The following is a 12,352-nucleotide window of genomic DNA, read 5'->3' on the forward strand; positions in this document are numbered from 1 at the left end:
GTTAAAGAATTTATATTAATACTTATCTAAAAAAGTGGAAGTCCAAGATATAGAAATAGAGACTTTGATTATGGAAATGGCTTCTCTATGAAAATCAGATAATTGGTAATGAAGAATAGTTATCTTTCTTGTAAAAATTGGAATTTCTGGAGAACCAATTAACGGAAAATAACTTGAGAATGATAAATTTACCTATAATATCCTATATACAGTGGTGGAAATAAGTATTTGATCCCTTGCTGATTTTGTAAGTTTGCCCACTGACAAAGACATGAGCAGCCCATAATTGAAGGGTAGGTTATTGGTAACAGTGAGAGATAGCACATCACAAATTAAATCCGGAAAATCACATTGTGGAAAGTATATGAATTTATTTGCATTCTGCAGAGGGAAATAAGTATTTGATCCCCCACCAACCAGTAAGAGATCTGGCCCCTACAGACCAGGTAGATGCTCCAAATCAACTCGTTACCTGCATGACAGACAGCTGTCGGCAATGGTCACCTGTATGAAAGACACCTGTCCACAGACTCAGTGAATCAGTCAGACTCTAACCTCTACAAAATGGCCAAGAGCAAGGAGCTGTCTAAGGATGTCAGGGACAAGATCATACACCTGCACAAGGCTGGAATGGGCTACAAAACCATCAGTAAGACGCTGGGCGAGAAGGAGACAACTGTTGGTGCCATAGTAAGAAAATGGAAGAAGTACAAAATGACTGTCAATCGACAAAGATCTGGGGCTCCACGCAAAATCTCACCTCGTGGGGTATCCTTGATCATGAGGAAGGTTAGAAATCAGCCTACAACTACAAGGGGGGAACTTGTCAATGATCTCAAGGCAGCTGGGACCACTGTCACCACGAAAACCATTGGTAACACATTACGACATAACGGATTGCAATCCTGCAGTGCCCGCAAGGTCCCCCTGCTCCGGAAGGCACATGTGACGGCCCGTCTGAAGTTTGCCAGTGAACACCTGGATGATGCCGAGAGTGATTGGGAGAAGGTGCTGTGGTCAGATGAGACAAAAATTGAGCTCTTTGGCATGAACTCAACTCGCCGTGTTTGGAGGAAGAGAAATGCTGCCTATGACCCAAAGAACACCGTCCCCACTGTCAAGCATGGAGGTGGAAATGTTATGTTTTGGGGGTGTTTCTCTGCTAAGGGCACAGGACTACTTCACCGCATCAATGGGAGAATGGATGGGGCCATGTACCGTACAATTCTGAGTGACAACCTCCTTCCCTCCGCCAGGGCCTTAAAAATGGGTCGTGGCTGGGTCTTCCAGCACGACAATGACCCAAAACATACAGCCAAGGCAACAAAGGAGTGGCTCAGGAAGAAGCACATTAGGGTCATGGAGTGGCCTAGCCAGTCACCAGACCTTAATCCCATTGAAAACTTATGGAGGGAGCTGAAGCTGCGAGTTGCCAAGCGACAGCCCAGAACTCTTAATGATTTAGAGATGATCTGCAAAGAGGAGTGGACCAAAATTCCTCCTGACATGTGTGCAAACCTCATCATCAACTACAGAAGACGTCTGACCGCTGTGCTTGCCAACAAGGGTTTTGCCACCAAGTATTAGGTCTTGTTTGCCAGAGGGATTAAATACTTATTTCCCTCTGCAGAATGCAAATAAATTCATATACTTTCCACAATGTGATTTTCCGGATTTAATTTGTGATGTGCTATCTCTCACTGTTACCAATAACCTACCCTTCAATTATGGGCTGCTCATGTCTTTGTCAGTGGGCAAACTTACAAAATCAGCAAGGGATCAAATACTTATTTCCACCACTGTATAAGCTACTGAATTCTTGAAGAAATATTTCTCTGATACTTTGCTAATACCTTCTGATAGCCACCTCTTGGTGACTAAAATTATATTTCCTTTAAAATTTTCTTTATCAGAGAAAAGAGATGTAAGTTTAACTGACATTTTGGAAAATTCAGAAGTTATAGATAGTTATATTATTAGTGACTTTTGTCTTTGATTTAGATAGGAACAATGTTTTGAAATTGTATTTCCGATACATGGTTGATAGTTTTTTGGGTTCAAAGATGCATATATTTCCTGACACATCAAGGGAATCGCAGACTAGGAGGTGTGAAGTCTTGGCTTTTAAGCCAGGAATCACTGCCCTAAGTGGGACCTTCCTAGCGCGATTCCCTTGTAAGTGTTTTATTTTCTTATTACTTATTTGTTTGAACCTAAGAAATTATAAGAGTTGTGGAAACAGATGAAGAATCCTCTGCAGCAACTTCCTTCAGTTAACCACTGTACCGGCTATAATAACCGATTAACCTTCCTCCCTCAGAAAATGTGAAGTGTAAGATTAACCATTTTGAGTTTTTTTTATTTTCTTTAAGATTGTTTTCTTGATCTTGGATCTTCCAATTGTGGACAATTATGTAAATATATATTGTTGAGAGAAAATGTTTTCCTTTTTATATTAATTTCTGTATTTCCTTACATTTATGTGATAAATGTGAATGTAATTAAGTAAAATAATTAAAAAAAAAAAAGTTACAGACTTTTAGCGTGACCTCCCAGCAATTTTTGAGCATTCAAAAATGTTTGCACAATAAAACTACCATTATTTGAAAAAGAAATAGGGTACCAGCCTACCATTAATCACTCCTGAGCTCGTCCTGCCAATTTCGGAGTCCCTAAAAATCTTGGGAGTCATAATTGATAGATCTTTGACATTGGAGCAGCAAGTGAACTCTGTAGTCAAACAAATGTTCTTCACTCTTTGGAAACTTAAGCGTATCCAGCCTTATTTTCCTAGAGAGGTATTCCGCTACCTAGTTCAGTCCCTAGTTATAAGTCGTCTCGATTACTGCAACAGTACCTATGGGGGATGCACATCCACGCTACTAAAGAAATTGCAAACTGCTCAGAACATAGCAGCTCAACTCATCTTCGGCAAATCGAGATTTGAAAGTTCAAGCCCATTACGTGAGAGGTTGCATTGGCTTCCTGTGAACAAAATCATCTATGGAGACGCTCCTGCTTACATGGACACTCTCATTAACTTGCCGCCCAGGAACTCCAGCAAGTCAGCTTGCACGTATCTCAATCTCCACTATCCAGCTCTCAGTGGCCTCAAATATAAGACTGTCTATGCTTCCTTTTTTTCTTATCTTAGCACTCAATCCTGGAACGGACTACCCCAAGTGGTCAAATTCACCCCAGATCACCCGACCTTTAAGAAGCGGCTCAAGACCTTCCTTTTCGGTAGAGCATATGCTTTGGGCCCTCCTAGTGTTACATCCCTCTGAGCCACGGCAGCCACATCGACAAATTGTCACCTTCCCCTCTCTCCCTCCTGTTGTTCCTCTTTCCCTTCTTTGACGCTAATTCCTGTATTTTGTATTAATGTTGCTTAATAGACTATTGTACGCCACATTGAGCCTGTCCATGGGTGGGAATAATGTGAAATATAAATGCCATAAATAAAATAAATAAATAAATACATAAAAAATTAATGATGCCACGGTTTAGACTTTTGTAAATTATAATCTGAATTTGAATAATTTGTATTTGATAATATGATAATTTACAGATAATTTCTTTTAAAAGCATGTCGGATTGGAATGGCATTCATGGCCAAGGTGTCGGTAGTGGACAAAATGACAATTCAGAAACTGCATGAACAAGGTTTCAGAGCAAAGGCGATAGTAGCCGTATAGCATCTCAAGAACTTGAAGCTCAGCACTTTGAAGAAAATTTGTTGGCATGACCACATAATTCTGACACATGTTAAGAATGATGTTATTTTATTATATTTTAGCTCACACTTTTTTAACGCACAAAAATTACTAGGTAATAATGCTAAAATGCCCAGATAGTTCTGTCATGTCCATTTCTATGATGGTCTTGTTCTTTTTTAGAACTACACGTAGAGCCATAAATATCTGCAAGAAGGCAGGTCAAAATTAAGCTCTTCACAATTAAATTGAGGACATTTTAAACTGCCAGGTTGCAGCACAAAACAACAGTGGTATGACTGCATTGGGAAGAATTAGAACAGGCTGCACATTGGAGTAACCTTCATGAAGGGGCGGTTCCAATCCTAAACAGCATTGATATGACTGGCTGCCTGTCTGGACCAGTGATTACAATCATAACAATAATGATTTCTTTTTGATCCTTTGGGCATTTATATCTCTCAACTGACATCATGAGCCTGATTCACAACTATTCAGGATGTTTCCTATATTATATATCACTTTCTCAACCCAGGTAGCACACAGTGCAGCAATATTCCTAAGTTGGTGAAACACATCAGGGCTCCTTCTTGAACTTTAATACTGTGGGCTCTAAAACCAGTCACTGGGCATTGCCATTGCTTAATGAGCTGTGAATATGGCTTCTTTTGTATGCCCAACTCCCAAGGAGTAGAAAACCTGACCCAGTAATTTAATTAGGTCCTTTACACCAGTGTTTCTCAACCCTGTCCTTGGGGTACACCCAACCAGTCAGATTTTCAGGATATTCACGATGAATATGCACGGAATAGATTTGCATACCAAGAATGCAGAGCATGTAGATCTATCTCATGCATATTCATTGTGGTTATCTTGGAAACCTGACTAGCTGAGTGTGCCCCAAGGAGCTGAGAAGAAGCACTGCTCCATTATGTAGTGAACACTGGGCTGGCCCACTTGTAGGTAGTGTTGGGAATTGAGGGGTCCCAAGCCCCCCAAGAAGGCTGGAGTGACCTTAATCTGACTCCATCTCTAAATAGCATTAGTACTGGGGTAATCAGGGAGTTGTGAAGTTCTAAAAGGAATTGCCACTGAGAGAGACGTTAGGTCTAAGGGACCCGCATTAGTCCGCCTCTCAGCACTGGCAAGGAATAGATACCAGCCTTATGACAAACTGGATTTAGGCTACAGGTTATACAATGCAGCGAATGATAGCCTGATACAGCAAAAGCATTTATACTTACAGCCTTTCATCATTAAGTGAAGCCCACAAATCATCATTTGGAATGAGGAGTTTATTTGCCAAGGTATAAGTCAAATAAGTGATTGACAACAGGCACGTACAATCAATTAATTATAGGAATATAATAAGCTGCAAACAGGTGTTAATTAGTTCCTAATCTTTTATAATTTCTCTTACCAATTAGAGGTTTTACAAGGGAAAGCAATTAGGTAATTTGTCAATTCTGCTGGACACATTGGTTTCCCTTGGAGCGAGAGTGCCAACCCTTTTCTCTCTAACTTAAACCAGGAAAAACCCTGATTTTTATAGGTGCCCTCAGGATATGGATAATATGACAGTAGATATGCCTGATTGGATCTATGCTAATGTCATGGTTGTCACTGATTGGCTCATGCTAATGAGTAGCTTCTATCTTGCTACGCCTTTCCTTTCTCACACCATAGCTGACCACAATCCTGCTCACAGGAAAGTCTCCCTCCTCTCTTGGACAGCTAGTTCCCTATTTTCTTTGCACCTGGTATGACTCACTCATTTCTCAACTTGTTTTTCTAACTTACATTAGAGAAAATTCCACTTTTTAACAGATACGGGCTTCCATTTTGTGCTGAAATCCTCCATTTTGTTTCCATATCTATTGACCTAACTTTTAGGCCTCAATCTGGGCTACAAACTAGGCCATACTTTTCCAGTAAGCTCCCAGTTATGTCAGCCATCAGATTTCTGACTCGGCCAAGGTCTGTAATGGCCTGAGCTCTATGACTGGGCCCGCCACTATTCCAGTGGGGGGGTCTCTGGCTGTACCATAATTATACAGTAGATATATTTCCTTGTTTTACTCCTGTGTCTACCAGCCTCCATGAACTTTATATCAAAACCATTGTTCTAGAACTTTCTATCCACTGAAAAAGGGTTTGCTTCTTGTGCATTATTAATACATTTGAAGTATTCAAGTATCTCTATTAAATCCCCTTTTCCTATTGTAAGGTATATATTTTTAGCTTCTCTAAGAAAAGGTTTGCAGTGTAGAAAGGAAAACATGCAAATCAGGACTTTCAATTTTGCACTCATCCACATCAATTTGTAACTGCCACGCCCCTTGCAGATAATGCAAGATGAAGTTATTTTTTCTCACCTACTGTATTTTAAAGTAGTTTCTCCAAATGTTCACATAAAGCATCCTTCAGCTCTTGGATGCTTGTCCATCCACACTCCCTGCTGGGCTTAATAAACACCAGAAGAGGTTAAGCTCCTGTCACTCCTATAGAAGTGATAATTTATCATGATGTAGTGTGCACAAACTATCAACCACAGGGAAGACAGCCTTTTAATAATAATTTTATATAACTGTTAAAACAATAATAAAGCTCATTTATGCATGGGTAGGACTCATTTCCTCTAGAGCAGGGGTTCTTAACCTTTTGTGGTACCTGCACTCCTTTAACTGATCAATGAAACCTTCGTACACTTTTCCAAAACCAAATGTCAACTAATGACTGCTGACAGCTACGTATGTCATTCTTAACCGCTCATAGTTCTGTGAATATGTCAGTAAAATCACAATAATACACAGTGATAGTATAAATAACTGCCCTAATAACTGACTTCGCTCTGTCCTGTTTGACCTCTGGTTCAAAATCCCTGCATTATGGAACAGGTCTAACATGCCAGGCATAGCGAGATCCAAGGTTAGATTCTAAGGGATTGCTATTTAACAGGACATATGTAAATGATTCTATTTTTCCCCTTCATAAGTACATAAGTATTGCCATACTGGGAAAGACCAAAGGTCCATCAAGCCCAACATCCTGTTTCCAACAGTGGCCAATCCAGATCACAAATACCTGGCAAGATCCCAAAAAAGTACAAAATATTTTATACTGCTTATCCCAGAAATAGTGGATTGTCCCGAAGTCCATTTAATAATAGTCTATGGACTTTTCCTTTAGGAAGTCGTCCAAACCTTTTTTAAACTCCGCTAAGCTAACCGCCTTTACCGCATCCTCTGGCAACAAATTCCAGAGTTTAATTACACGTTGAGTGATGAAATATTTTCTCCGATTCATTTTAAATTTACTACATTGTAGCTTCATCGCATGCCCCCTAGTCCTAGTATTTTTGGAAAGCGTAAACAGATGCTTCACATCTACACGTTCAACTCCACTCATTATTTTATAGACCTCTATCATATCTCCCTTCAACCGCCTTTTCTCCAAGCTGAAGAGCCCTAGCCGCTTTAGCCTTTCCTCATAGGGAAGTTCTCCTCTGCACCTTTTCTAATTCCACTATATCTTTTTTGAGATGCAGCGACCAGAATTGAACACAATATTCAAGGTGTGGCTGCACCATAGAATGATACAAAGGCATTATAACATCCTCATTTTTGTTTTCCATTCCTTTCCTAATAATACCTAACATTCTATTTGCATTCTTAGCCGCAGCAGCACACTGAGCAGAAGGTTTCAACGTATCATCAACGACGACATCTAGATCCCTTTCTTGGTCCGTGACTCCTAACATGGAACCTTGAATGACGTAGCTATAATTCAGGTTCCTCTTTCCCACATGCATCACTTTGCACTTGCTCACATTAAACGTCATCTGCCATTTAGACGCCCAGTCTCCCAGTCTCGCAAGGTCCTCTTGTAATTTTTCACAATCCTCCCGCGATTTAACGACTTTGAATAACTTTTTGTCATCAGCAAATTTAATTATCTCACTAGTTACTCCCATCTCTAGGTCATTTATAAATATATTAAAAAGCAGTGGTCCCAGCACAGACCCCTGGGGAACCCCACTATCTACCCTTCTCCATTGAGAATACTGACCATTTAACCCTACTCTCTGTTTTCTATCTTTTAACCAGTTTTTAATTCACAATAGAACACTACCTCCTTATCCCATGACTCTCCAATTTCCTCTGGAGTCTTTCATGAGGTATTTTGTCAAACGCCTTCTGAAAATCCAGATACACAATCCTGCTTATAATCGAACGAGAATAACGCCCAAGTTCCGACCTAAATCGGGAGATGGGCGTTCCTCTCACAAAAACAAATAAAGCGGCATAATCGAAAGCCGAACTTTGGACGCTTTCAACTGCACTCCGTCGCGGATGCGGACAAAGTTGACGGGGGAGTGTCGGAGGCGTGGTGAAGGCGGAACTGGGGCGTGGTTATCACCCGAACAGAGATGGGCGCCCTTCGCCGATAATGGATGCGTTTGTAGCTAGAATTTAGGGCACTTTTCCTGGACCCTGTTTTTTGACGAATAAGGCCCCAAAAAGTGCCCTAAATGACCAGATGACCCCCAGAGGGAGTCGGGGATGACCTCCCCTGACTCCCCCAGTGGTCACTAACCCCTCCCACCACAACAAATGATGTTTCACAACTTTTTACTTTCACCCTCAAATGTCATACCCTCCTCCCAAGCAGCAGTATGCAGGTCCCTGGAACAGTTGTTAGGGGGTGCAGTGGACGTCAGGCAGGTGGACCCAGGCCCATCCCCCCCCTACCTGTTACAATTGTGCTGCTTAATGCTACTAGTCGTCCAACCCCCCCCAAACCCCCTGTACCCACATGTAGGTGCCCCCCTTCACCGCTTAGGGCTATAGTACTGGTGTAGACTTGTGGGCAGTGGGTTTTGAGGGGGATTTGGGGGGCTCAACACCCAAGGGAAGGGTGCTATGCACCTGGGAGCTCTTTTACCTTTTTTTTTGTTTTTGTAAAAGTGCCCCCTAGGGTGCCCGGTTGGTGTCCTGGCATGTGAGGGGGACCAGTGCACTATGAATCCTGGCCCCTCCCACGAACAAATGCCTTGCATTTATTCGTTTTTGAGCTGGGCGATTTCATTTTCCATTATCGGTGAAAAGCAAAAACGCCCAGCTCACACCTTGGCGAATAAAGCATGGGCGTCTATTTTTTTTAAAAAATACGGTTCACTCCGCCCCTTCACGGACCCGTTCTCGGAGATTAACGCCCATGGAGATAGGCGTTTCTGGTCGATTATGCCCCTCAATATCAACCGGCTCACCTTTATCCACATCAGTGGCGTACCAAGGGGGGGCGGTGGGGGCAGTCCGCCCAGGGTGCACGCCGCTGGGGGGTGCCGCGGCACGCGCCTGCTCCGAGTTCGCTAAACTTCTTTGCTCGTTCACTGCAGCTCCCTCTGCACCGGAACAGGTTACTTCCTGGTCCTGGGCAGAGGGAGCTGCAGCGAACGAGCAAAGAAGTTTAGCAACTCGGCGCAGGCGCGCGCCGCGGCACCCCCCCCCCCCCAGCGGCGTGCACCCGGGGGGGTGTCATTTTGCCGGAGGGGGGGGAATGTGTAATTTAGTGGGGGGGGCGCACTGCACCTGGGGGGAGGCGCATCGGAGCTCTGCCCCAGGTGCCATCCAGGCAAGGAACGCCACTGATCCACGTTTGTTCACCCTTTCAAAGAATTGTAGTAGATTGGTGAGGCAAGATTTCCCTTCACTAAATCCATGTTGACTTTGTCTCATTAATCCATGCTTTTGAATATGCTCTGTAATTTTGTTCTTAATAATAGTCTCTACCATTTTGCCTGGCACCGACGTCAGACTCAACGATCTATAATTTCCCAGATCTCCTCTGGAAACTTTTTTTAAAATCGGTGTAACATTGGCCACCCTCCAATCTTCCGGTACCACGCTCGATTTTAAGGATAAATTACATATTACTAACAATAGCTCCACAAGCTCATTTTTCAGTCCTATCAGTACTCTGGGATGAATACCATCCAGTCCAGGAGATTTGCTACTCTTCAGTTTGTAGAATTGCCCCATTACATCCTCCAGGTTTACGGAGAATTCATTAAGTTTCTCTGACTCGTCAGCTTCGAATATCATTTCTGGCACCGGTATCCCACCCAAATCTTCCGCAGTGATGACCAAAGCAAAGAATTCATTTAATCTTTCCGCTACGGCTTTGTCTTCCCTGATCGCTCCTTTTACTCCTCGGTCATCTAGCGGTCCAACTGATTCTTTTGCCGGCTTCCTGCTTTTAATATGCCTAAAAAAAATGTTACCACGTGTTTTTACCTCCAACGCAATCTTTTTTTCAAAGTCCCTCTTAGCCTTCCTTATCAGCGCTTTGTATTTGACTTGACATTCCTTATGCCGTTTCTTATTATTTTCAGTCTGTTCCTTCTTCCATTTTCTGAAGGATTTTCTTTTAGTTCTAATAGCTTCCTTCACCTCACTTTTTAACCACGCCGGCTGTCGTTTGGTCTTCCGTCCTCCTTTTTTTAATACACAAAATATATTTGGCCTGGGCTTCCAGGATGGTGTTTTTGAACAGCATCCATGTCTGATGTAAATTTTTGACCCTCGCAGCCACTCCTCTATTTTTTTTTTTCACCGTTCTTCTCATTTTATCATAGTCTCCTTTTTTTAAAGTTAAACACTAACGTATTTGATTTCCTATGTATACTTACTTCAAAGCTAATATCAAATCCAATCATATTATGATCACTGTTATCAAGAGGCCCCAGCACCATTACCTCCCGCATCAAATCATGCGCTCCACTAAGGACTAGGTCTAGAATTTTTCCTTCTCTCGTCGGCTCCTGTACCAGCTGCTCCATAAAGCTGTCCTTGATTTCATCAAGGAATTTTACCTCCCTAGCATGCCCCGATGTTACATTTACCCAGTCAATATCGGGGTAATTGAAATCACTCATTATTATTGTGTTGCCCAGTTTGTTTGCGTCCTAATTTCCCTTAACATTTCTGCATCCGCCTGTTCATCCTGGCCAGGCGGACGGTAGTACACTCCTATCACTATCTTTTCCCCTTTTAATCATGGAATTTCAATCCATAGTGATTCCAAGAAGTGTTTTGTTTCCTGCAGGATTTTCAATCTTTTTGATTCAAGGCTCTCATTAATATGCAATACTACCCCTCCACCAATTCGATCCACCCTATCACTATGATATAATTTGTACCCCGGTATGACAGTGTTCCACTGGTTATCCTCCTTCCACCAGGTCTCAGAGATGCCTATTATATCTAATTTTTCATTTAGTGCAATATATTCTAACACTCCCATCTTATTTCTTAGGCTCCTGGCATTCGCATATAGACATTTCAAACTATGTTTGTTGTTCCTATTTACATCATGTTTAGTACTTGACAGTATTAATTTGAAATCTTTTGTCTGATTTTTATTTTTATTTAAGGACACCTGATCTACTACGGTCTCTTTTGCAACCTCACTATCAGGATACCCTATCATCCCTGTTTTGGTGATATCTTTGAAAGATACTTTATTTATTTATTTGTAACAAACCAACCATGTACTTTTTTTTTTTAAATCCCGAACCATGCACTTTTGAGCGACTGTCGGCCTCCCCCCTGTTTCTAGTTTAAAAGTTTAAGTATTGTTAAGGTGTACCTGTCTTTCTCGTTATCAGCTTTCTATCGATATATCCACAGTGTTGTGTGATAGTGTACATATGTTTAGAGTACTTCATATTGGGTACGTTTTTTATGTTGTTCACTATTTTTGTTTGCTTTTTGTTGGAATGCTTATCATTCACTGAGCTCTGTGGTACTCATGCTCTAATCATTTACATATACATATTGTAGTTTATTCACAGTAGGATTGTACTACACATTTTTAATATATCAATATATTATTATGCTCTTTAGTTCTTTAGATGGTGATCCCTTCTTTTCTTGGTAAGTTTTATTTGTATGTGTTCTTCTGTAGCACTTCTTTTCATATTATCCTCTTCACTTGTCTGTCCCATTTTTCTTCCGTATATATTTTTCTATGTTTTCCATTTATGGTTTATATATATCTTTACTTATGCTTTATCATTTATGTTTTTATTTTATAAGTACCTCTGATGAAGGCAATTTCTTGCCGAAACACTGCAGTGTTGGGTTTCCTTCATCTTCTGAAAATAGCAATTTGGATGTTTTGGCAGCAAAAAAAAAAATGCCTTTGTGCCACTTTTTGGACATTTTTCTGTTTTGAAAATGAGCCTCAGAATGTGTAAATGTGGGAAGTTTATGATATATGTGTGTTTTGGGGGGGGGGGGGGTGTATCTGTATGTGGAGGAATATGTGTGGTTGTGTGCCTTTTGGGTATTTTTGTGCAGAAGTGCATAGGTTGTGGATTTGTGTATTGGTGTCTCGCAGGGTAATATCTCCAGATGTTTTTTGTTGTTGCTGATTTTTTAAAATATATTCCAAATAAAACAAAGAAATAACAAAGAAAATCTTGAATGCAAGAGAAAAAAACTGAGGAGGTCGTCGGGTGTTTTCGCTCCTACAGATGAACTTGGTGCAGGGATTTGGGGAATGATCAAGTTGTGCTGCATGCAGTGTGAAGCATTGTACTTGGATCAGGTCAGTAAAATCCTCTTAAGCAA

The 12,352-nt window shown here is 41.4% G+C and overlaps 1 protein-coding gene across 1 annotated transcript in view; it reads right to left on the reverse strand.

Moving 5' to 3' along the window:
* The window catches only part of STK32C (serine/threonine kinase 32C), a 534,408-nt gene that overhangs the window by 437,385 nt on the left and 84,671 nt on the right, over nt 1-12,352 (reverse strand). The gene's annotated exons all lie outside the window — the stretch shown is intronic.

Source organism: Microcaecilia unicolor, chromosome 5 (genome assembly GCF_901765095.1).
Source record: "Microcaecilia unicolor chromosome 5, aMicUni1.1, whole genome shotgun sequence".
NCBI lineage: Eukaryota > Metazoa > Chordata > Amphibia > Gymnophiona > Siphonopidae > Microcaecilia > Microcaecilia unicolor.